The sequence below is a fragment of the Amblyomma americanum genome, chromosome 4 (assembly GCF_052857255.1).
Source record: "Amblyomma americanum isolate KBUSLIRL-KWMA chromosome 4, ASM5285725v1, whole genome shotgun sequence".
Taxonomy (NCBI): Eukaryota; Metazoa; Arthropoda; class Arachnida; order Ixodida; family Ixodidae; genus Amblyomma; species Amblyomma americanum.
In genome coordinates, this window is record NC_135500.1 from 14,931,440 (window position 1) to 14,958,664 (window position 27,225).

Sequence of the window (27,225 nt, forward strand, 5' to 3'; positions counted from 1 at the left end):
CCCAGGCGATAAACAGACCACACAAGAACCAACCGCTTACAAGATAATCTTATACCGGGCCGGCCCTTTCTATGAAAACAAAAAGCAAAGGAACGCTTAGCGACAGTGCACACTTGAGAATTACGCGTTCTGCAAAGTAAGGAAATTCATAACAAAAACCACACCACTGTAGCCATCTGATACCACTGAAGCTCGAACCGCTTACAAGCGCAGGTGCTGACACCAAAACCAAGAGACGAAGCACTCCCCCTTTTGAAAGCAAACAAAACGGGAAACAAAAACAACCACATCGGTCATCGTCAAAAACAAAAAAACAGTGAAAAAAGGCACCAGGTCAAAAAGGTAAAAAAAAACAAAAAACCATGAATCAGCTCAAGACGCTACGTCACAAAAACAGTGAAAATAGGCACCGAGTCATTAAAAAAAAAAGTTGAAAGACGGGACAACAGTTTAAGACAACAACGGTTTTTAAAAAAGGGGGGTGAATGAAATCCAAAGCGTAGGAAAACATCTCAAACCATGACAGAACCGAAACAAAACTGAGATCGCTAATCAAATGAACAACGAAAGCATCAAACGCAATCAGGAGGCACTGCTCAATCACCAGGGCATAAACAGGCCACTAGGCTACACATGCCCCCGCAAAAACGAAAATTCTTTGGATGATAAGGAAATGGAAGCCTTGCTAACACAGTTGTCCGTAGTGCCGATGTAAAATGTTTCGACGACGAGACGCTCCCATTTGTCATTCAATCTGGCCAGAAATTCCGTCTTTTCGAACCATGGTACACAGTCCCGTTGCTTCATTTTTGTGCAGTCCGCACAATGCTTAGCCAAAAACCCTCCATCGTTGTTTGCCACGCTCAACCGGTGCTCCCTTGCTCTTTCATTAAAGCATCTGCCGGTTTGGCCTATGTAGACTTTTCCGCAACTAAGGGGAATGCGGTAAACAACGCCGGAAACGCAATCTTTGAACTTCCTTAGATGTTTGATTTTGCAAGGGGTCTTCTTAGTGTTCTTCATCATCACGCAAACCTTGGACAGTCTGCATGGAGCCGAGAAGACAACGTCGACGCCTCCTTTTCTCGCCACTTTCTTGATGTTGTGCGAGAATTTGTGGATGTATGGAATCACATGGGCCTTCTTTTGCTCGGCGTCTTCTTTGTCTTTGCGTTCTCTCTTAATTTTTTGAAGCACATTTTCACACACACTTGAAATGACGTGCGGAGGGTATCCAGCTGCTTGCAAACGCTGAAGCTGGTACTGGAAGCTCTCTTGGACTTTGTGGTCACAAGTCTTTTTCAGGGCCGACTCAACACATAGTGAAATGATGCCTCGCTTGACCAACTTCGAATGGGCACTAGTGTAGGGAAGCAAAGCCTTTTTGGACCTGGGTTTGAAGGACCAGCACAAACGCTGTTTCTCAAAGTGCAGATCTAAATCCAGGAACTGAAGGTGACCATCAAGCGGTAGCTCACTGGTAAACCGGAGCCCGAAAGATTCAGATGAAAATGCCGAGAGGATCTTTGAGGCCAAATCCTGAAGATTGCCGTCCCCCGGTGGGGTCAGGAAGACCAGGTAGTCATCGACGTACCTGCACACGCGGGTGACAGCCATCCCTCGCAGTTTGTCTTGAAGACGTCGGTCAAAGGATGACAGAAAAATGTCGCTTAAGGCTGGAGCTATGCTCGAACCTATACAAATGCCTGCTTTTTGAATATGATAACTCTCATTGAAGTGGATGACGGAAGACTTTAGATAGAAATCTATAAGTTCCAAGAAGTTGCCAGTGTTGAGGCCAACTGAGTTCCGGAACTTCGTCTCTCCGTGAAGCTCCACGCATTCTCTGATGGCAGCGAACAGTCCTTCGTGCGGAATGGAATAATACATGTCCTCGATGTCGACGGAAAAAGCCGTCGTGGAAGTTGGTAGCCCTTTTCCCATCAGCTCAACGACTTCTTTGGAGCTTCTAACGAGGGACGGGTCATTGCCTAATAACACATTCAAATGTATCTGCAGGAAGTTCCCAAGCTTCCTCTGCCAGCAGTTCCTGTCCGACACGATTAGTCGAAAGGGGCAACCAATTTTATGCGTTTTTCCAGTGAAAAACACTTCAAGGGTGCCGGCATCCTTGTTTTTCACGGCCTTCATCAAATGCTCCAACTTCAAATCCTTTAAAAGTCTCACGGCTTCTCGCTTTCTTTTCTTCGGATCGTGCTTGACTGGCGTGAAGTTCTTTGTAACGGCATCCATCGCCTTGCTCTGGAACAAGCCTTGCGGTAAGACTACAAAACCCCCTTCCTTGTCCGACTGGATGACCGTTAAGCCATTTTCTTTAAGAAAATTGACAACCTTCTTGACAGGTGGCTTAGAAGTTGTCCTGTTACTCGCATGGCGGTAGGCGCACTCCACACCCTCTCCGATGAGTCTCTCCTTTTCTTGTTCGGTCACTCTCTCGCCGATACCGTGGACTAACCCGAGAAGGCTTGGCCTGGAGCATGGTGGTTCGAAGCAGTACTTGGGGCCTTTGTCCAGGATGGTCTCGATATCCTTTGGGATGCTGGCTCCTCCTAAAACTGTGACCGAGCTTGACGTATCTGCCGGACGAGGAGTGGCGGTCAGCTTCAACATAACCTGCCTCCACAGGAATTCTGTGGACCGTGCTGCCATTTTGAGGTGTTCAAGTTACCGCACGGACAGCGTCGGGGGATCGCTTTCTTCTTCAAGAAGAAACTTCATCCAGTCTCGCAAGAGCCGCACTTGTCGCCAAGCTTCAGACTTCATGAGCTTGCAAATCCTCCTGGCATGTGCCCACGACGGACCGATGTAACCAAAAAGATGAAGGACTTGCAGAGGAACGAGTTTCTTCTTCAGGCAAAAAGACAAAAACCTTGACTGACATGTGGCCACGGCGATGAGACAAGTGCATGAGATCGCTGCATTTTGCCTTGTTTGGGTACATAGAAAAGAGCCCGTGGTACTAGAAAGATGTTTCAACAGGACTTGTCGGGCTAGTTGGTTGATCATAATGCAAAAAAAGACGAACTGCGCAACAAGAACACGGACGAAAGGGAGGCAGACACACACTAACGCAGGCTTACAACTTTACTAAAGGAAGGAATACAAGGCAAATATATATAGCGATCCCCAACGCACTTCAAATCTGATCAATATGGCACGTGACAATCTGCCCAGGCGATAAACAGACCACACAAGAACCAACCGCTTACAAGATAATCTTAGTAGAAACCTCGTAGAAACCTCGCGCCCGCAATAATGTCTTGTTGCCGTATGCGTCACGAAGGAGCGCATACGTCTCTGTGGCTGTCTTTCCAAGCTTCACAGAGAATTTTATGTTTACACGCCCTTCGAGGATGACGTCCATTTTTCCAAATTCACTCATAGTATATTGCGCAAACTACTAGTGACAACGAATTTTTCTACGTGTAGTGCCATCAAGCGGCTGCCACAGCAATTAACATAAATAGCTCAGGTTAGCCCAAAAAGTCGGCGTTACACATACGCACCAACATTTGTTTTGGGGAATCGTTTCTAAAGAAAGTAAATCAGTCTCGAATCTTTACGGACAAAGGTCGAACGTTCTACTTCAAGGATAGAAGCCGCTGCAGCTTTTCTATTACTGTCAAAGCGAAACAAAAGAAGAAAGTGGTTACTGTAATGCGCCTAGTCTTTGTCGCCAGGTAAGGCCCATATTGTTGCGCGGGAATGCGTGCGATTTACGACAGCGCAAATACTCGAGCGAGCACAAAGGCGAGAAGAAACGAAAGGAACGAGGCGCTGTCTCCTTTGTTTCCCCTCACCATTGTTTCCCCTCACTTTGGTTTCGCGGTAGCAGTCTACATCGGCCGCTAATTATGTGGTCTATCTGTGTTCACAATATATCTGTTGCGGCGCGGACGCCGAGGTGTGTGCTTAGATGCGTTTTCATTAATGCCAGGGGAGTTCTAAAATAACCTAAATATGGCAGTTAGATATAGCGCAGCAAGCTTCTGACTAGGCTATAATTCGGCTTTCGTTGATACTTTGCCCGATTTCAATGCTTTCGCGCTGCTGTTTGCACGCATGTTTTTTAGCGCCATTAACCTCCTGCTTCGGGCTTCTCGGTATAGTTAGCATTGAATGATCTGTGTATGCGTGTATGCGTTGATATATTCTCCTGATATGGTTTCTTGAGCTTCGAACACTCCTCTGCGAGCCAACTGCGCCGCTGTCGAGCTCTCCGGGATGATTTGTTTCCTCTGGTTCCGATTCTAACGCGGCTATCCGCCATTCGGTCGCTACGCGAGTACGCATCAGGGTCACGCAGCCGATATAGTCTTGCCAATAATATGCGGCCATGTCAGGATACTGCGTTGACTCATATTCGCTGCAGCGGATCCTACAACACCAGACCGACCGGCACGCACCACCTTGGCGGGCGGATAGTAATCAGAAGCAGAGCAAACAGGGCGTCCCCCAAGGCTGGACAGTTGGTGCAATCCCCTCGAAAAAGGCTGAAAAAAAACTATATGGCTATATGGACGCGTATTAGCCTAAAAAAAAGTGTGATGCGGCTTCACGAACGAAACTCAATGTTCGATCATCTGTGGAACGTTGGTAACGTTGCCTGCAGCTGTAAAATGCGGTTGTCAAAAAAAAAAAAATCTTTGCCTGATGCTGACGAATCAAAGTGCATTTTGATGTTTGAAGAAGCATGGACCGTTACTCTGCTCTTGTTCGCCGGAGACGTGGAGACTAACCTGGGGCCTCCCCCTACGGAGACTCAACCCGCTGACATTAAAACGTTATTACAAGACATGCATGCAGCTCTGCAGACTTCTATAGATAATCTTTCCGCCTCACAAAATCAGCTCGAAAAAACAATGAACGAAAAGTTCACTGAAATTAATGATACCCTCAAGGTTCTAGCTCAGCACACTGAAGAATTAAATCTTCTAAGCTCTGAGGCTTCTTCACTAAAAAAAAGTCTCTGCACAACAACAACAAAAAAGATGATTTCGAGGACAGAAGCCGACGCCGTAACCTAATAATTTTTGGACATCCGGAGAAAGACGATGGAGATCCTACCACCTTGAAGGAAAACATACTTGATGAAATATTTAGCCTGAAGCTGGGTGTAACAGTTACGAGCGTCGAAAGGGTGCACAGACTAGGTAAAAAGAAAGGTGATAAGCTCAGACCAGTCGTACTAAACTTTTATGACTACAACGAAAAGATGCGTGGGCTGCAACACTGTTCTAAGCTCAAGGATTCGAACATTTCAAATTGCAATGATTTTTGCAAGGCCACATTAGATAAACGCGCCAATCTTTGGAAGTACGGTAAGCAGTTAAAATCCATGATCAGCAAGATATCTCTTGACTACGATGGGCTTCGTGCAGATAATGATGTCTACATTTGGGATGAAGTTAACCCGAAAGGAGTGAAATTGCGCCAAACTAATACTGCTAAAGCGACCACGTGATCCGAAGACAAATGGCTCCGCTTTTCTTTATTAAAAGCAAGAACTCTTGCTAGCAAAGGAAGTCAACTGAAAGACTTTATTTTCCTTCACTATCCCCATATACTGGCAGTTACTGAAGCATGGCTGTCATCCCAAATCACTGTAACAAGGTAACCATGTGGCCTAGTTGGTGTGTATCAGACATAACTTCACCAGCGAAAGAACGGGACACCAGGAGAAGAAGAACACAGGACAACGCTGGACTGACAACTGAAGTTTAATCGAGAAACGTCCTGGGTCACCAAACGACGCATGCGTATCAGGCTCACAAAAAACCCCTAAAAGACAAAAAACCTATGTGGCGAATCACCTAGGAGAGGATGCACGCACCATAATTGGCAAACAAAAAACAAACAAAAAGCACAAAAGCACAAAAAACACATAATTTGCCTGTCAACCTTGCACTCGTACACTTTTGTTCAGGAATCTAAATTCCTTGTCAGTGAGATTTAAAGACGGTGCACTGACGCATGTGTCACTGCCTTGCAACCTAATATGGTAGGCCTCCAGGATTTCCCTCTCCTCCCTGTTTTTTCCTTTTCCGATGACTGACATGTTGTTAAAAGCTGGAACGCAGTCTTTGCAACTCCTGCAGTGACGTGGGAGATTATTCTGATCAGATAAATTTCTCAGGGTATTGTTATGTTCTCGTGCCCGGTCATTAACGCATCTGCCAGTTTGGCCCGTGTACACTCTACCACATGATGGGGGTAACTTGTAAACGACACGAGTCGAACAAGCAACGAACTTGTTGGCATGCTTCACAGTGCAGCTCTTGGGCTTCCTCCCCTCACTGGCCATCGCGATACGTGAACATAAACCAGACAGCTTACAGGGTGCAGAGAAAACTGCCGTCACGCCGTGCCGTTGTGCCACTTTCTTCAGGTTATGCGAAACACCGTGAAGATAGGGCACCACTTCAACTTTCTTCCCCTCCATTCTTTCATTCCCGGAATCACGTTTGTTCTGGTTTTTTATCTTCTGCAGCATCGACTCACCAACTCACTCTGAAATTGTGCCCCCTTCCCATAAGACAGTGAGGAGAGATCGCGGTGGGCGACGAGGTGGAGTGGCTGTGATAGCAAGAAAAAGAGCTTGAATGCGTCTTAGTCGATCATATTAGACATCACGAAAGCCTTTGGTGCAAAATCAGCTATCGCGACTTTTCCACTCAACTCGGCGTCGTTTATAGATCCCCCCGAAACCCGGTATCCTTCATCGCAAAACTGAGCTTAATAAGACCTAACCAAAAATTTGTGCTAGCCAGTGACTTAAACTTGCCTGGTATAAATTGGAACTCTTTAAAAATAACAGAATTGCATGATGCCGAGAGTGCACGTCTGCTCCTTTATGCAGTTTTTTCTCATGACCTAACAAAGCTGGTTACTGCTCCCACACTTGTGATGGAAACAACTGCACCTACCCTCGATCTCATATATCTTTAAAATTTTGCTGAAGATTGTAATGTGTCCATCACGGAAGGCATCGCTGATCATAAGTCAGTTCATATAAATTTAAACGCACATGCACACTAAACACAGATCAACCCAGATGGGTGTTTTTGGCTTGTCCTCTAGCGTCCTCCCAAATCGAGGTTCGATATACACCGTTAGACTTGGGGTAGATTTCAACACCAAAAAATACGGAGGTCTTACGGTTGGTGAAGGCAGCAGATTTGGTGTAGATTTTTACACCAAAAAATGCGAAGCACTTGCGGTTGATAATGGGAGGTTTCAACAGCGGCGATACGCTGAGCGGTGGCTGCGGTGTCGTGTTTATGCAGGCGCCAAGATTTCGCAACGCCGGCATCCAGGAGGAGGAGGTGATGACAACGGTCCGCTTTTCTATATTGCATTTTTGCTCTTTCTTACAGGGGTACTAGAACTGCTAACTATATAGGTGGAACGGTGCTAGTTCGTTAATCACAATAATCAGGTTCGAATGGGCTTTGTAATCATGAACAAAGCCCAATCGAACTTCAATGTTGAGATATAACAACCGTCCCCGTTCCGTCCGTGCCGTTACGAAGTAGTACTGTAAGGAACAGGGCAAGAACCCTGGATACAAAGTGCCTCGGACCGCTGTCTTCACCTCCTCCTGTATGCCTGCGTTGCACGATCGTGGCGCCATGCATACACACGACGTCCCAGTCACGTCACAGCGTACTGCCGTACATCGCGGAAACAAAACGAGACCAGCGGCGGCGGCAAGGAAATGTCATTAATCTGACTCCGCTGTGTATACGGCACTTCTGTGAAAAATACACAAACCATGGCTCTGGCGGTAGCCGAAAGTATCTTGACAGGGTGGTTCACAATGGGCAAGAAAAGCAGAGTTGGGGAGACGACAGGCAATGAAACTGAAAACAAGACCGTGGTAACAGATCTACGTGCCAAATTCCTGCAACACATTTTTTCTTCTTCTCGTAAAGGTATACCATATCTTCACTGTGGCCCAAAGACCAAATCCCTGAAGTTAAAGAGCCTGAATGGTGCACAAACCACTTGCGGGCAGCTCCACATCGAACAAATAATATTTGCTATCTCTCTGCCCTTAGGAGGTTTTAAAAAAATGCATTTGTATATTGTATCCTTAAAATCCTTTCATTACTGTCACTTATTTTTGCAGTCCATAATGGACCTTTTTTTAAAAAAAATTCGAATTCCGTGCTCCGCTCGCGCATTGAACATATTTTTCGAGCACTAGTTTCATCCAGTCTATAAGTCCTCAACCTCGATAAAAGCAGAAGGATTCGCAGTAAGGATTACACAAAAACATGGGATATAGCTTGTGCTCTGTGGTTTTATTTTCGAACAAAAATATAGTTCTTGGATTTTACCTTCATAGTGCAAGGTAGCTGTGTAAGTTTGTTAGACATTTTTTTCCGAGACTGCAGTTTTAAGCACTTTACAGAACATTGTTACTAGCACGTCCTCAAAACACTGTTCGCAATTTAACTTGTGCATGCGACTTACATTCATTCCACTGGTTGTTCGAAAACACTGAATTACGCAGACCACCGCGACAAATAGCACTGGATTATCACAAATGTCAGTAACTAACCTACACACATATCTGAAATAATAACACCAGCAGCATTAAAAAACTGTTTAACATGTCAAGCTTATTCAATTGAAAAGAAATTGAAGAGCCTGCGTGAAATAAACAAAAGGTCACAAAGACCTGTAGATTACAATTTTATTTTTAAATGGAAGACAATAAGCAACATTTGAAACCACAATTCTTGGACAGGTATTAGAGATAGGGACTAACTTGGAATCAGCACCTGAAAGCAATCAAAACGATACAATAGCAAATCTTGAAAAACAATGCAGATTTGACTTGAAAACTTCTTTGCTACACTTCAGGCAAACTGGTGCTGTCAGATAAGATTAGCTAAAGAAAATGTTATGCACCAGACAATTCCCAGTGGCTAATTCCAGGTGGCTAACTAATAATAATAATAATTGGTTTTTTTTTTTGGGGGGGGGAAGGAAATGGCGCAGTATCTGTCTCATACATCATTGGACACCTGAACCGCGCCGTAAGGGAAGGGTAAAGGAGGGAATGAAAGACGAAAGGAAGAGAGAGGTGCCGTAGTGGAGGGCTCCGGATTAATTTTGACCACCTGGGGATCTTTAACGTGCACTGACATCGCACAGCACACGGGCGCCTTAGCGTTTTTCCTCCATAAAAACGCAGCCGCCGCGGTCGGGTTCGAACCCGGGAACTCCGGATCAGTAGTCGAGCGCCCTAACCACTGAGCCACCGCGGCGGGGAGGTGGCTAACTTCAAGATGCAGATTACAAACTACAGTAAAAGAAATACTAAACAGACATCCTAAAGAAGCCCAATAAATCTACAGTAAAATATCACAGGTATTCAACCTCTAACGTTTGTGTTTGTTCTTGAGAAACATATAGGACGAAGATAACCTTCGAAAACGTATACAATACATTCAATTCAACACACTTCAAGATGCAGATTACAAACTACAGTAAAAGAAATACTAAACAGACATCCTAAAGCAGCCCACTAAATCTACAGCAAAATATCACAGGTATTCAACCTCTAACGTTTGTGTTTGTTCTTCAGAAACATATAGGACGAACATAACCTTCGAAAACGTATACTATACATTCAATTTAACACACAATCATATAAAACCACACAAAACAAAACTTTACACTCAATATATGGAGGCCTATGCTCTAGAGAAAGTTTGTGCCCCGAAAAATATGTTAGCTACTCATTTGAAGGAGCCTGTCGCAAATAAAATGCAGAACTCATAACTTATATGGAAAAAATTAGAATACAGAAACACATGCACACATGCTTTTCAATCTAGCTAACAAGTAATGACTAATGCTGAAACACAAGTAATTAGTCAACCTGGTATTACGTGACTGTGCACACTACAAGCAAGGCAAAAACACATGGGCTAAGGTCAAAGCGCTAAGGACACAGGCATTCTGTTTGATCGGGAGAAAGGCATTCATCACCTTCAATTTAGGACGAAGTGAAGACAATTCCAGAAATGTTCCCATGGCAACTGATCAGACTAAGGACTAGTAACTTTGTGATTAAATAAGTAATTGAATTTCGGAAGACCTGTGTCTAAGCACATATTTGCTTGAAAACTTACTTGTTCGCCAAATCCATTATCACCATTATTTTTTTCTAATTAAACGATATGTACAATGCTAGCAAATGTGTCATGTGGAAACAGGAAGTTTATTAAAAAACATAAAAATTACAAAATGCTGACAGTGCTCCCGGGAGCCTGTTTAAGCTAGATGCAAAAAGATAAAAACCATGATTAGCCCATGCAGGGACAAGAAACCAGTGGGGTGATGATTCTTAGGGTCAACGAAATGTTGCTGTTCCTGTTTGTCATGTCTTTCCATGTTACCACATAATGCGAATACAGCATTTGTCGAAGTTCAGAGCCCAAGGAATTCGCTTCTGAGCCTTGTTGTGCATCGCTAGCATTCCAGATCTCGTGAAGGTACAGAAAATCTTGCCCTGACCACCGTGAATGTTGGACATCCATGGATGCTCAGAGGCCTTATTACACGGCTTAGAAGCCAAACCCTTTGGCTCTGTACTTTTTGACAAATGCTATACATCAGTTTTCTCGCAGATTCATGCTGATATTGTTTTCCTTTTTCGTCACTGTGGCCAACTGTATCATGTTAACATTGATAAGTTATAGCAGCACAGTTTGTGTTCCACTACTAGAGTTCCAAAGAGTACTAAAAAACTAGACATGTAAAACATGTACAGGCGGATAGAAGAGGCAGCTGTGAAGGAAAGACGAAGTGGTTTTTAAAAACTCATGAGCTCAAAACCATCGAAACGTGGTTTATTTTAAGCCAAGTCTCTAAAAGCACTCTCAAAAAAGGTCAGCAGACGGAGTGCCTTCTTTACATTTTCCAAACGGAACACCCAGAAGGTTGCAAACAGCAGAATTCTCATAGAAGCGATGAGGTTTTCACTACAGGGTGATGGCCAATGAACAGAAAAACTGCGCCTTGATAGGTGAAGAGGCATGCTGTAAGTGCTTGGTCCTGCAAAATTAAAAACGAAATATGACTGACATTTCTAACACTTGTAGAAGTGCAAAATAATACTCTCGCATTTCAGTATAATGCACATTATGACTACACTATCCTATGGATGAATTCATGAAGGGGTGGTCTCCCTTCCTCAAAGTGAGAAATTTTACATAGAAAAACCATGCTCAACCCAATTTTTTTCAAGAATAAAATCAAATAAATGCAAGGTTCAAACATGTCACTGACCGATTTTTAAAGAAAATGGTAACCAGGCTAATGTACTTGACGCTATCAACACTGTCTAGCTTCAACTTCATTGCCCACCACTATGTGCAGGAGACCTTGGCGAGAAGTTTTGTATCAAAGCTTTTTTCATTCATGATTCGTTAGTACGGATGAATCACTTTCCGAGAATTTTGCTCGAAAACCAAAGTGTCCATATTACAGAGGCGCGTTGTCAATTAGAGCCATGATCACATTTAGTGAGCCATGATCACGTTTAGTGGGCCACCACAACTATGCAAATGTTAAACAAAATGCTGCAATGGCCTCCCTGCGAAAGATTTCAAAACCATATTCTAGTTATAAGACAACTGCGCTGCTCAATCTCATTTAATTTCAACCAGTGCAGCAACAGCCTAACTGTAATCGAACTAGAGGCTAAAGAAACAATGGCGAGCCACTGCTCATAGGGGAGCGTGATACAAAGTGCGTATTAGAAAGGTACAGCTGCACACGAAAGCTACCACTCTTGCTTTATTCGTGACATTTGATACATATGGCGACTACATAAATTTTTGCTGAGCATCAAAGAAGCAAATGTTCTCTAGGGAATCACATTTTGAGCACCTATAACAGCCCGGGAAGCAACAATTAGTACTGCCCATGAATAAAAATACAAAACTGGTATGGTGTTGGTCAAAGTGTATATCGCCATTATACACAGCTTGTGAAGTAGCACTCCACAATGATTGGATGCCATCGAAGACTACAACACAAAACACTGTTTTCCAACTGAAAATAAAAAATAGCTGCACCGTATCCAGACCTCATTACCATTTGTCAACAAAATAACAAAACCGCAGTCACAAAAGCAAATAATGATGATCGCTTCTTCATAGTTTCGTGCAAGTCTAAAGAAACCACAACCGCCTCAACATTGGATTATTCGTTATTTGAAAAGAGTGGTAGTGAACACGCGTGAAAATGAGGCAGTAGCAATGCAAATCCCAAAATAGCAGCGTGTCAGTACGTTGTATCTGGTTTAGTCATGAAAGTACTCTATTTTCAGAACTGAGCATAGTTGCAGCAGTTACTCTGCCTCCTTATTCCTACTACTGTCTTTTTTTAAATTGCACAAGTAACTATGCCTGAATTTTAAAGAAAATCCCTTGGGGGTAAGCAGCTTCTTACTGTCACTGTGTGCATCCCGCCTCTTTGCAAGATAACGAAACTTCCAGGGCTTTGTGCCAGCCCCATTCTAAAAGAAATTTATTTATTTATTTTATTTATTTATTTTACCCTCAGGGCAAAGCATTAGAGGGGAGTGGGTAATACATAATAATACTGAAAATACAAACAACAGCAGAGAAAAATAAATTATCACAACATAGATAAGTTAGAATAAGTGATCAACACAATATATCATTCAATAGAAGCGGTAACAGCAGACCCAAACAATACAGGGTCAGGGATTGTGGCAATTGAGGAAGGAAGGTGGTTCCAGTCATATGACGTGGTAGGAATAAAAGAATCCGAGGGTGTTTTAGTTTTGCATATAGAAATGCCTACCTTATGTATGTGACCTGTGCGGCGTGAAATATATGAAGGGGGAAGAAGTAACGCGTAGCGAATAGACTCATGATGAAATATTTTGTGAAAAGGCCCAGGCGTGCAATTTTTGCGTCGTGATGCAAGTGAAGATAGGCCTAGGGCAGTTTTCATAGCGGTTACGCTTGATGTACGCCGAAAGTCAGAGAGAATAAACCGCGCTGATTTGTGTTGTACCATCTCCAGTAGGTCGCTCAAACTCTTAACACCAGGGTCCCAGATTGATGAAGCATATTCTAGTTGTGAACGGATGAGTGTCGTATAGAGTAGAAGTTTGATGTTTGTTGGGGCCGCGTGAAAGTTACGTCTCAGATATCCGAGCATGCGATTAGCTTTGTTAGTGATGTGCTCAATGTGCGCATGCAAGCTAAGGTCAGACGTAATATGAATTCCGAGGTACTTATATCTTTTAACTGGATCCAGCAACACATAATTAAGAGTATATATGGGCAATTCACTATTAACGCGAGAAATGCGCATTAGTTAGCACTTTTCAGCATTTAAAGTCATATTCCAAGTTTTACACCATGTTGAGATAGCGTTAAGGTCAGACTGAATCATATGATTGTCACTTGCTGTCATATGCTTTACAACGCTGTAATGAAATCTTGTGCGCACAGGTTGGAGCGCAGCTTCTGCAACCAACTTGACCGCCTGTCAAAGGCTGGCTACCATGCAGACGTTTTGGGTTCTGTTGCAGAAAAACTGAAGAAAAAGGTCGGACTGGATAAGATAGGTGAAGCGAGACAGGAGGAAAAGAAAAGAAAGATTGCCGTAGTACCGTATCTGCACCAAGTCTCGCATAACTTGAAAAGAATTGGGAAACATGCTGGTGTCGAAGTTGTCTTCTCAGCGCCTAAGCGACTGTCTAGCATGGTCAAAAAAGTAAATTCAGTAGGAAGGGAACCACGCAGCTGCTTGATAAGGCACGCGAAACAATTCGTGCCTTGCCGGGAAGGGGTCATCTACTCTCTACCTCTGTCATGTGGCAAATGTTACATCGGCCAAACTGGCCGATGTGTTAACGAAAGATTAAAGGAGCACCAATATAATGTCTCTCGTGTCGCTATCACAGGCCACGTAGCAAAACATTGCAGAAACTGCAAAGACAACGAAGATGACGATGACGAGGAAGACAACGACGACTCAAAAACTTGTTTTCCCCTTTACAAGGAATGCTCTGTATTAGGTAAGAACCGCGACTCGCTAACCAGGGAAATAATAGAAGCCCACCTGATAGCTAGGACTTCAGATCAGTGTATCAGCGCTCCCTCTGTAGCCTTGTCGGATAAGGAAACCCGCTACCTTGATTGTGAATGAAAACTCGTGCCTGCTGTAGGGGTGATAGTTTGCACTGATGACTCTTGTATGTTGACACGTGCCTGATGAACTGGCGATGTTTTGATATCACGCAAGTCAAGCGTGCTTGTATTATTTTTTTCCCGGCCACCAGGCCAGTATTTATACTGGCTGGCAGCCAATAAACTTTTTAGTTGTGAGTCAGCGCTGTGTGTTGTTGTGTCTCCTCTTCTTTGTCCCGTCTAGTAAAGCAGAAATTTGGGCAAGTTGGTACGTATCCATTTTGAAACAGCGCAACAAAGACGGGACGTGGAAACTGAGGTGTAAAGACAAACATGCGCTGACTAACAACTGGCTTTATTGAAAAAAACACACAAAATATATACAGAGTTAGGAAAGATTAATCGCCACCATAGTCAACTCATGCCACATGTGACGCCAGATATCCAATCTCCCCTTCGGAAAGGGCGACCGATGGGCAACTAATGCACGTTGCGCCTTTCTCACGTATAAGAAAAGCTTCAAAAACTTCTCGCGTCATCTTATCACAATGGCGAAACACGATATTGGTGTTCTTATAGTCGGGGGTACATTTGCATTTCTTGCAACGGAATGCACCTTTAGTGAGAGGGTCTCCTTCTGTTTTTCTTTTTTCGTACTCTTTTTCGTGTGTGCATTTGCACCTTCTGCAGTGGACCGCCACGTGTGACAGGGGGTCTTTTTTTCTGGTGTTCTCATGTTCCATGAGTCGCTTGTTGATGCATCTTCCTGTTTGGCCAATATATGTGGCGCCACACGAGAAGGGAATTTGGTATACTACCCCTACCTCGCAAGGTACATAAGGGCAAACATGGCGCACCTGACAAGCCCTTTTGTTTCCCTCCTGCCTCTGCCTTACCTGTCTACACATTCTGCCTAATTTCTTCGGGGCAGAAGTCCTGCCATGAAATGATTGGGGAGAGCATTGCAGCCCAATCAAACAGATTATGCGCGAATGGCTATCCGGCTCACCTCATTTCCAGGGCAGCGGAAAAATTGCTTAGGCACGTGAAGTATGGGGCTCGGCCGAGTGCAAGAAATGAAAATAAAAATAAAAATAAAAGGCCGGCAGTGGTTCCATATGCGCACAGCATGTCCCATGGGCTCAAAAAAGTGGCAGGCAGATATGGCGGTGACGTCGTATTTTCTGCCCCGAAGAAATTAGGCAGAATGTGTAGACAGGTAAGGCAGAGGCAGGAGGGAAACAAAAGGGCTTGTCAGGTGCGCCATGTTTGCCCTTATGTACCTTGCGAGGTAGGGGTAGTATACCAAATTCCCTTCTCGTGTGGCGCCACATATATTGGCCAAACAGGAAGATGCATCAACAAGCGACTCATGGAACATGAGAACACCAGAAAAAAAGACGCCCTGTCACACGTGGCGGTCCACTGCAGAAGGTGCAAATGCAAACACGAAAAAGAGTACGAAAAAAGAAAAACAGAAGGAGACCCTCTCACTAAAGGTGCATTCCGTTGCAAGAAATGCAAATGTACCCCCGACTATAAGAACACCAATATCGTGTTTCGCCATTGTGATAAGATGACGCGAGAAGTTTTTGAAGCTTTTCTTATACGTGAGAAAGGCGCAACGTGCATTAGTTGCCCATCGGTCGCCCTTTCCGAAGGGGAGATTGGATATCTGGCGTCACATGTGGCATGAGTTGACTATGGTGGCGATTAATCTTTCCTAACTCTGTATATGTTTTGTGTGTTTTTTTCAATAAACCCAGTTGTTAGTCAGCGCATGTTTGTCTTTACACCTCAGTTTCCACGTCCCGTCTTTGTTGCGCTGTTTCAAAATGGATAAAATGGTTTGTCCCGTCTGTCGCGCTGTTATGGATCATCGTCAGCACCAACTCGCCCAACAACTGGTTTTGTTAAATATCATTTGTTATTTCCCGAAAAAGGACGCAGTCATCGGCAAAAAGATGTACAGAAGAAGAAAGGTTACTGGGTAAGTCGTTGATAAATATAAGAAAAAGCAGGGGCCCCAAGGCGGTGCCTTGGGGCATACCGGAAAGGACAGGGTGAACGGTGGAATTAACGTTGTTGACGGCAACAAATTGCTGACCATTGGTAAACAAATTTTGAGCCATTTTAGAATGTTAGTGTCTAATCCCACCATGCGCAGTTTTAGTAACAAAAGATGATGGGATACCTTATCAAATGCCTTCGCGAAATCTAGGAAGATGCAGTCGGCGATCGAGCGGCAATCTAAAATTGCGTGGAGTTTGTGCGTGAATAAGAGTAACTGCGTTTCGCATGAATAGGATTTTCTAAAACCGTGCTGAGAAGGATGGAAAAACGATTTTGATTCAAGGAAAGTGACAATATGTGAAAAGAGTATGTGCTCTAAGATTTTGCATGAGACGCTGGTAATAGATATGGGCCGGTAGTTGAAAGGCGAATGTTTATTACCAGATTTGTGCACAGGAACCACCTTATCCATCTTCTAATCGGCCGGTAGTTCACCGTTTTCCAAAGATTGCTGAAATATGAAGCGATGAATACATTTTAGTACTTTTCAGGAACTTTGTAGTAATGCTATCAACACCAGCACTGGAGGATATATTAAGATTATCAATTATTTTAACTATACCGTCAGGATAGATGACAGGGTACATTAGGAGGAAGTTATTATGAGGAAGTTGAGGGAAATCCATAGTTTCACCACTTGAAAAAAAGCTCGAAAATACATCATTCACTACATTTGCACAGGCTGTATCAGATATAGGTTCGTCACTTGAATTCGTTAGTATTATTCTAGACGTTTCAGAGGGGTTAATGACGCTCCAAAATTTTCTTGGGTTATTGAGCAACATACCCGGTAGAGTGCTGTTCTGGTAATTGGCTTTAGCGTTCTTGACCGCAGAATTGTAAGTGTAAGCTGTAGAGCGATAACGGGACCAATGATGTTCAGCGCGTGATTCTTTAGCTTAACGGAAGAAGCGTTTCTTACGGTTAGACAAGCGCTTAAGATACGCGTTATACCATGGCGCATGCTGCTGATAGGATATTACGCGAGTGGGTATGAAACGGCTGGTGAGATCTAAGATTTTGTTCTTGATTAAGAGCCAGTTTGCGTTCACCGATCGCGAGTCGAATTCGTCGAAAAAAGTGTCCAGGAAAGAACCTAGTTCAATATTAACTTTGTTGAAATTAGCGCGATGACACATGCGTATTATTTTAGTGTGACTAGTTGACTTTTGTATGGGAATGTTGACAGAAAAACTTAGCAAAGAATGGTCGCTTAACTGGGGCATGTAGGTTATTTCTGAGCACAGTTCTGTGCATGTTGTTAGTACGAGGTCTAATGTACTTGTTGTAAATTCAGTAATTCTTGTAGGCTGAGTAACAATTTGGGTAGATTAAACAGTGAGCATAAATTAGTGAATTCCTTGCATAGTGTCGAAGAGGAGGATTGTTGCACAGAGGACCAATCGATGCCCGGAAAGTTAAAATCACCCAATAGAAAGATCGATGACGAAGGGTAACGCGTTACTGTAACATTAATGGTATCATCAAGCTCTGCAACAAATGTAGGAGATGCATTAGGCGGTCGATAGCATGTGCCTAGGATTATTCTCTGGTATCCTGGTTGAAGAGATACCCATATAATTTCAATGCTTGATGTTATGTGAAGAGAATATGACTATTTTTTTTACTGACTGCTATTAGTGCGCCGCCACCTTGTCGATCTTTCCTGTCACAACGATAGAAGTGGAAATGATTTGGTGAATCCAATATTTCAGAATCACGTATGTACTCATGCAGCCAAGTTTCAGTTAGGACGACGATGTCAGCGGAGCACGCACTTATGGCAGAGGAGAGTTCTGTACGTCTTTTGACGACACTTCGGATATTAGTAAATAAAACTGATGTTTGAGCAGCGCTTAGAAACGATCACTGCCCCTCGGCAACCCTTAGGCAGATTTTCAAGTACTAGATGCAGCGGAGAGAGACGAAGGCGCGTGCTGGGTTATCGGCTTGGCGCGTTCTGCGGTAATCTGAAATGTCTTATCGTTTACAGGGTCATACATATAGGATGTCATTCACGACCAACTCATTGTATTTTAGCTTAAAAGATGGGGAGCCGGGCAGTGATTTGGCGAAGCTAATCAGTTTTTTTGCGTGCCTGGCGTGCAGCATACGAGTATTCTTCTGTCACTTCAACGTCTTCTTCTTTTAAGTCTTTTTTAAACTTCAGAATTTTTTCTCTGGTTTTGAAGTTGTTGAACTTCACTATCACCGGACGGCATCCAGAACCAGAGTACCGCCCTAATCGATGGGCCCTGTCTATCAAAAAATCCAAGCTTTGCAAAAGCTCGAGTAATCAATGTCTAAATTTGAGTAAATTCTGCACCTAAAAGGTAGTCATCACATGCTCAGATAAATACTGAGCTGCTATTTTCGTACAAAAATTTCAGTTCCTGCCTATGGCCACCAATCATTTGCACAAAAATACCTACAAGTGTTGCAGGGGCCATCTTTCTTTGCGACTTAACTCTGAACCGTTTGGTTTGGTTTATGGGGGATTAACGTCCCAAAGCGACTCAGGCTATGAGAGACGCCGTAGTGAAGGGCTCCGGAAATTTCGACCACCTGGGGTTCTTTAACGTGCACTGACATCGCACAGTACACGGGCCTCTAGAATTTCGCCTCCATCGAAATTCGACCGCCGCGGCCGGGAACGAACCCGCGTCTTTCGGGCCGTCAGCCGAGCGCCGTAACCACTCAGCCACCGCGGCGGCTCTGAACTGTTTGGTACTGCTTGTAGATTAACCTGATGCAACCTTGGAGTTCTTCATAGATTAGAACCTGGATAGAACAATGTCCAGTCAGGTTTGATACCAAACAAATCATGAATAAAATGTATGTAGTTCGAATTACTGACTCCAATGCTGATAGGTGACCAGGCAAAGAAGTATGTGATGCTTTGAAATTAAAGCAGCTGTTATATTTTCACAAATAGTGACAGCACGTTTATACGGCACCCATCGAAGTTATGCGGCAACGAACCGGAGAACATAAGGCAAGAACTGACAGCCGTTGCTTTCTCGCTTTCACTCGTGTTCCAGTGACAAAGAGATTGCGCCATTGACTGAAAGCAACAAATAATCAGATTGGAATTCTAAATGTGGCGGCCGATTCTATGACGGCAGAATACAATTATGCACTTCAGAAGCTTTGAGCACATTCATTTGCTGCGACGCGCACGATAAGCAAAATTATGTTTTTTTTGTGGGGAACCATGGCATTTTAGAAAAAGCAACCTGTTTTTTTTTGTGTGTTAATAGCGATGCCGCATACCTCGTTCTGCGAACATGCATGAAATTAAGAGTGACATGCTGCACATATCCAAACTAAAATGGCACAAATGCTTCGGAGGGCACTAAAATAAAATGCCGAAAACCTACAGCCGCTTGCAAGGTGTACTTCAGTGCAGACGCAAGCAGACTTGTACTACAGAGCGCTCGTGCGTTGCTTTGCGGAATGAAGGCGAACTTATAACGCAGGCAGTGGGATTGACTGACAATGCAGGTGCTCAAGCGCTGGCGCATAGTTATATAAAACAACCCATACACTGGCAGCGCGTCGTTAAGAAAACTGCGGTAATGTTTTGCTCCATTCCGCAGCACAGTGCTTCAGCGCTCCACACAAGCCTGCTCACGTCTTTATCGTACAACGATATTTAAGACGCAAAATCACTTACCATGACGGCGAGACGGATGTGAGACGGCAGGGATTCAAAAATATCCTTCCGGGCAGCAGTGTCGAAGTAGAAATTTCTCTCCCGCTGGCCAAGGGCGCGGCAAAGCCAACGCTTGTTTCAATTCGCTCACAACGGCGCCATAGCGCCATTCGCAAACCAGAGCGAGGGGCAAGCTCAGCCGTCGTTTACGATAGCCGCTTCATTGAACTCGGTTAAGCATCCATCTTTCCTTTCCCCGTCGCGCATCGAAAAGCAGCAGTGTCAAGCGCGAAGTCGCCGCTCACGATATCCGTTCCAAGAGAGGCTGCATACAACCCGCCGTCAAGAGTCCGCACTCACGACTCTCTCGCCGTCTTCTGATCCTTTGCGCCGCCTGCTGACGATTGAATCTCGACCGAAACCAAAACTTGTTGCTTCGTTCCGGACTAAGCGAAACAGATAAAGGAATTCCAAAATTAAGCGAAACAGATAAAGGTACACAGTTCCACTGGCGCGTTCTTTTGAACAACAGCAGCAATTCGACCTCGCTCCGTCTCAGTTGCCATATCACACTAAACAATTTCCCACCGTTAAGGGTGTAAATCAGCTGTCCCCAGACGAACACCCTTTTCCAATTGTTCGGTGCTAAAAAAGGGTGCAGAGATCAGCACCCTTAATGAAGGGTGTACTTAATAATGCTTTATAGGATGTAATGGTTGCACCCTCATTAAAGGGTACCATTTTTCCATAACACCTCTACGAATGCATGTTTGAAGGGTGCTCCACATTGACTCACCCATGAAGCAAAATCCTTGGATTGATGCGCGCCATCGAAACTTTCATGTTTTGCACCCTTCCTGAAGGGTGCTGATCTTTGCACCCTTTTTAGCACTCAAATGGGTGTTCGTCTGGGGACAGCTGATTTACACCCTTAAGGGTGAGAATTTGTTTAGTGTGTACGGTGTATTTTTCTACACCGTTCGGAAGTTTCGGAATGGCGACAACCACTCCGTTAGAGACGGCTGATGAACGATTACGGACCTCGTTAGCACACCGTCAGTTCTAGCTGGTGTTGCCTCGGTGATTATGATATCTTGTGCACCGTTTTACCGGTGTTTGCGTCTGGCGATGCGGAGTTTTAAAGCGGACGAACACCGATAAACCTCCCATCTCGTGTCATTCGTGTTTAGTGTGTGGGAGCAAAGTAGTGCCTTCTCTGAAAACCTTTCGTGACATATCGGCTGGAGAAAACAAATCGGTTCTTGATACCTCGCACTTTAAGTTTCCCGTGTTGGAACACGGAGGAGACGTCCCGCTCCTTTCTAACAGGTTCAAGACTGTGGTCATGGAATGGTCATGGAACAAATTTTTCACTGTCCGGCGTAAGAAAACGAGGCATCTCAATTATTGGATCAGCCGTGATATCATCCGCCTAAAACGGCGCCTAGCACGGAAGCGGAAATCAAAGGGTTGTGAGGCTAACCTGCGTGCTCTCAAAGAAGATCTAGTTTCCAAACTGCGAAATGCGCGCAAAAACTTCTATGAGAATGCTCTTGCTTCTTTTATGAAAGATTCTCCCGGCAAGTTTTGGCGCTTTCTGTCCTGTAGTAAGCAGACTGTCGATCAGCTATGCATTATTGGTAATGTTAATTTAGATTTTAAGGGCATTGCTAATGAATTCAATATTACGTTTCAAAGAGCATTCACTCAGATTTCTACCTCGACATATCGTCCCAGTGTTAATGCTTTTCCTCCCGGTCTTAACATGCCGAACTTAGTTTTAAGCTGCGAGGGCATACATGCACTCTTACTAAATATAAAAACAAAAAAGTCAAATGGCGCCGATGGCATTCCTAATGTTTTTCTCCATCGCTACTCCGAGGGTATTTCCTACTACCTTTACGTGATTGTTAATGCTTCACTAGATCACAGTTGCCTGCCTAGTGACTGATTAGTCGCAAGGATAGTTAAAAAAATAACAGCGCAGAAAAGGGGGACTTACAGTGTAGAAAACAAAGGACAAGCGCTGTCTTCTACCCTTGAAGTCCCCTTTTTCCGCGCCGTTAGTTTTTAAATATGTATTACCAGCTCGCCCGCTTGCTATCGTGCAAGAATAGTGCCAGTCCTTAAGTCCGCTGAAAAGTTAAATGCTGGAAACTGCCGGCCTATTTCACTTGTATGTACGTGTTGCAAGTTGCTTGAGCACATAATCGCTCATCATATATCCAACTATCTTGAATCGGTCAACTTCTTTGTCGAATTCCAGCATGGGTTCCGTAAAAACGTGTCCACTACAACTCAGCTATTAGCCGTAATTCATGACTTTTCTCTGGCCATTGATAATCGTGAACAAGTAGATCTATTTATCTAAGGCATTTGATTGTGTGCCGCACATCTTGCTTATTGAGAGGCTAAAAGAAATCGGGATGCCGGACATTCTTATGAGTTGGTTGCAAGCGTACCTACAGAATCGCAGACAGTTTGTTGAATGTGGTGGAATAAGGTCTGATTGTCTGCATGTTCGGTCCGGTGTACCGCAGGGATCAGTGCTGGGACAGCTTTTGTTCCTCATATATATTAATGATATTGCTCAAAATGTTGATGAAGGAATATTTGTAAAATTGTTTGCCGATGATTGTGTCATTTATTCCGTCATCAAGAATTCTTCCTGTCAGCGACTACTGAATACTAATTTATGTAAACTCGTGGTCTGGTGTGAACCAAGGGCGATGAAAATCAATTTGTCTAAAACCGCGTAAATGAGAATTACAACTAAGAAACACCCCCTACATTATGTTTACAAAATTTGAGATGAATGCATAAATACAGTCACATCCATTAAATATCTAGGCCTGACAATTACTACCAATCTTAAATGGCATATGCGTCTCTATGGCATATGCTCGATATCGTACAGGAAATTAAGCTACCTACGCAAGAAATTAAAAGGGTCCCCATCCAGGGTAAAACTTGTAGCATATCGCACTATGATTCTACCATTCCTAGAGTACGCCTCTTTCGTTTGGGATCCTTACCACGTAAAAAACATCGAGCAGTCGTAACGCATCCAACGTCATGCAGCCAGGTTCGTCTCATCCGATCAGCGGAAACGTTCTTCCGTTACTAATATGTTGAGGCAGCATAAGATGGAACCGCTCCAGGTGAGCAGAGAGATTTCCAGGTTAAAATTTTTGCACTTACTTTATCACAACAAAACAGGATTTCCACGTGATTCCTATTTACTTTCTTCACCACAAAGATCATCAAGGCTGAACCACACAAAAGTGATAAGGCCATACAATGCGAGGACTAAGCAGTTCAAAAAATCTGTTTTCCCATGCGCAATCGCAGAATGGAATCGCCTGCCTGCTTCGATTGTTGAATGTGCTAACATTAATACCTTTGAACGCTCTTTGCAAAACATAACTTTTGTAACCCTCTCCTGCCTGGTTAGCACTGCTGCCTGCAGTATTTGATAATAAATAAATAAATAAATAAATAAATAAATAAATAGCCCGAGAAAAAGAACACATTTTGGCCTTAAACTGCATCGATTTCAAAATTAAATTAAATTCAAGCTCTAAACAGTGCAGAGCTTAAAGTGAAAGCTAGTGTGAACAATTAGTTATATGTGTTTACATTTTTGTCTGTTCAAACATTGGATTATGTGTGTGAAATGCAGGCAATACGAATATCTGCCAAGTGCGAGGCATTTTACGTAACTAATTCATCTTCCATAGATTGCACAAAAGAAAATTATGATTCTTTTCAGGTGAAGCGCCTGTTGTTCAGTAGTGAACAGGCCTGAAAAGCGCTCTCATGAGATAGGGTGTCGGGATGTGGGGCTCTTTTCCTTGTCTGTCTTTACCCGTTCAACCTGTGTCGCACAGCACATGCAGGTATTGAATTTTCTAAACTATGTTTGTCTATACCTCGGTTGATGTCAAATACATTATATTTATTTACACAATACTGCAGACTTCTTATGGTCCAGGTAGGATATGTCACTCAGATGCCTTATGCGCCACTTTTTTGCTCAGTGTGAAGTTGACGACTATTTTCTGTTTGGCAGCGGTGGCAGCAGAGAAAATAGGTTTGATCCTCAACCTCTGATTCTGCAGTTGCTGCATCGGAGCCGTGCTGTTTCCGACTCGGCCTCTGCACATTCGGACCTCCTGCTTTCCTGCGGCCGCCCTTATTGTGAACGAAGCCCTCAGGCCCAGCTGTATTCTGCTTCTGGCGACGCGAATGTAACGGACACTGTCTACGCACGCGCAGTTCGACGCATCGGAGTCTGATATAGTGGGACATTTACCAGTGGGTGCTCATTTGGCAGCGGCGCCAACACCTGGAAGCACATGTGATCCTCGAAGTCTCTTGTTGCAGGTTAGTAATTCTCGGCATTCTCTTTATACTGCTTCGGTTTTTTTTTACACTACATCTGCTGCCACTGCTATAGAATCATGCACTAGAGTTAGCAAGTAGCTGCTTTACAACTGCTCTAGTTGCTATTTGTTTTTGTCCTTGCCTGTTTTTGCCTTTTAAACTCTATGTCTGACACTTGCTTATCGTGCCAGCTGCTTGTGGAGGATGAGGAGTCTGTGAAATGCATCGAGTGTTATGCACGTACCACTTCGGGAAGAGTGCTGGTTTCAAAGAAAATTCTTTAAAACCCAAATTGGAGGCGGCAGAAATGGCCTGACGGTGCGTGACATGTAAGAACATGGGAACGCGGGCTAATCGCATGACGTTGAAGTTGACGTGACTTTAGTTTTTGCGGCAATCTACAGAAAACTTGAGGGCCTGCGGGCTCTTGTAGAAAAACTGAATAACATAGAACAGGCGGTTCAATTCATGTTGCAAATATTCGATAATTTTGAGGAAAGTATCTTTATGCAGAATACTTTAATGAAAGGGCTAAGAAAAAAAATTACACAGCATGAAGACCTTCCTTATCTATGCAGCCCTAAAGACGGGTCAGAAGGAACACGTGTGTGTTCCTTCTCTCCCGTCTTAGCACTGTAGATATGGAAGTTAAAAAACCAACACGCCCAGCATACTGTACTGAAGAACATGAAGAAAGAGAAAAGGTGCATGCATGTGTAGAATCCAACGTGCAACGAAAGGCGAATGATCTTAAGTTCCGAAGTACACGTCCGAACCTAGAAGGCTACGAAATCTCTGTTGTAGGGAGTGAAAACAGGGCATCCTCTTTTAATGAAGTCGCTGGTAAGATCCAGGTACCTCAGCTTGCAGAGGCTGACATAGCATCCGTACATAGGCTGCAAGCTAGGTAAGGCCACATGCAAAGAATTATCCGCTTTATAATGCAAGGAACCACACACACGTCCCTTAAGAAAAAGATCGCCTTTTGGAGCGACACGCCAAGAATTTTCTTCCTGAAAAACTTGACTCTGCGCAATAGCGCGCTTCTATAGTCTGCGAACGAAATAGCAAAAAAAAAAATGAGATTACTACTTTGCCCAGTACGCCAACGGCAAGATCCTCGTTTGAAAGAGCCAGGGAACTAATCTGTTCACATTGAATATAAGCGCGAACTTGAAGAGCTGTAATAGTGGAATTTGTTGCAATAACTGAAGGACGTATAATGAAATGAGGTTTGACTTCCCTAATAATGCATCTGAAAGTGTTAGCAGCAATTCATACAGCGGACCTAAAGTTTATTTACCTGCATACGCGTTCTGTGAGAAACAAGATGTCGTACTTAGCGAAGCTGTTTACTAAATTTTTTTTTTCAATTTTTGCTGTCATGCTAACTGGAGCATAGAAGACTAATGAATATGGTTTTTTTTTTGGTTAATTATAGTGCCCTCTATTTAAACAAGCCGCACTCTCGACTGGTTGGAGTAGCATTCCTGATTACGCGTAACGTTTAATGTCGAATCCTCTATTTTTATATTGCAATTTGACCCACTCTATGAGATGTCACTGTGCACTTATAAGCATGTATTTCCCGTCTGTTATCCATTTCGGACAGGTGATATGTCTGCCTTTCTGTGGATTTACGATCAATTCCATACATTTTTTGTTTAAATATTTTCAAACAGTTAGCAGCTGGTGGAGATTTCAGCATTGACAGGAATAGAAGTATTCCATCATCAGGATGGTTTCAAGATGGTTTTATTATCCAAATGTTTTCTCAATTTAATTAATACATCAATTATGGTTACACCTGAAGGCCAGTCTACTCTGGGCTTATTTATCAATAATTCCTTGCAGTCAGAAATTAAACATAGAGATTTATAATGTTCTGCGAGCGGTCCTTTGCAGATGTTTCTGCATGCAGAAACAAGCGGGTCAAGAAGGAAACAATTCCAGCCAATGTTGTACCAGCTAAGTACAGACAAAACTCTGAAGTCTTTTCGTGACGCCCTCCTCTCAGTAGCATGGGACGTGATCACTAACCTTACGGATGCCAGTCAGGCTTGCCACAGTGATCACACACAGGAAAAGTAAAAACAAAGAACAGAAAACCATTCACTACACCTGAATTACGCAATAAAATAAAAATGCGGGACCAGCTGTACCAAAATTTTCTTCATACGCGGTTAGCCGATGACCTTGTCGCATTGAAAAAGCATCACAGTAAGATATAAAAGAAGTAGCGACATGCGCGCACAGCTTATTACTCATCTTTCCTTGATATTGGCTGCCGTTAACAGAGTCTACTGCGATCGAGATCGAACACTTGCTTAAATCGCCGTCAATCCTGTACGCATATGTCGAAGTTACAAAATTGACATCAAAGAGTTATCAGGTATTTGTCTTTTACACATCAAGAAATAAGGCGCTAGAAACCGCACGAGACAAGACAGGATGGCGATACAGGCGCCAACTTCCAACTGTTTATTCGGAGAACGAGGTGCATGCATTTACAAATCGCGGAAACGCCCACATTCACTTATTTCGGTGCTTCTCAGAAGCCGCCACTTACCGAACGACACTGACCTGTTGGCGCAGAAAATCAAAGTCCGCCAAATACAGTTTAGCTGACGGATCGCCTACGCACATATCAGCTTTTTTCTTGATGTGAAACGCCTCAAGCGAAACCCTCGCCTTTTCGTTCTTGCTCGTGCGTAGAGTCACCGCTCCCTCGAGTCGTGCCTCGCACTTACGCGTGTCAATGTGCTGGACCAAATTAGTACATTTTCCCCCATTTTCTACATTTTGCCATGCTCTCTAAAGAGGTCATTAATGCACCGCCCTGTTTGTCCTATAGAGGACATTCCACAACTCAGGGGGATCTCGTAGGCCACGCCGACC

At 43.7% G+C, this 27,225-nt stretch overlaps 1 protein-coding gene across 14 annotated transcripts in view; it reads left to right on the top strand.

Moving 5' to 3' along the window:
• LOC144127803 (FMRFamide receptor-like) overlaps positions 1–27,225 on the top strand; it is a 1,107,197-nt gene that overhangs the window by 335,869 nt on the left and 744,103 nt on the right. For 13 of the 14 annotated variants that reach the window (XR_013313569.1, XM_077660725.1, XM_077660726.1 and 10 more), the window contains one exon: positions 24,063–24,327. The exons of the other annotated variant lie outside the window; for it this stretch is intronic. The gene's annotated coding sequence lies outside the window, so the exon portion shown is untranslated. The remainder of the gene's footprint in view (positions 1–24,062; positions 24,328–27,225) is intronic. 14 annotated transcript variants of the gene reach the window in all.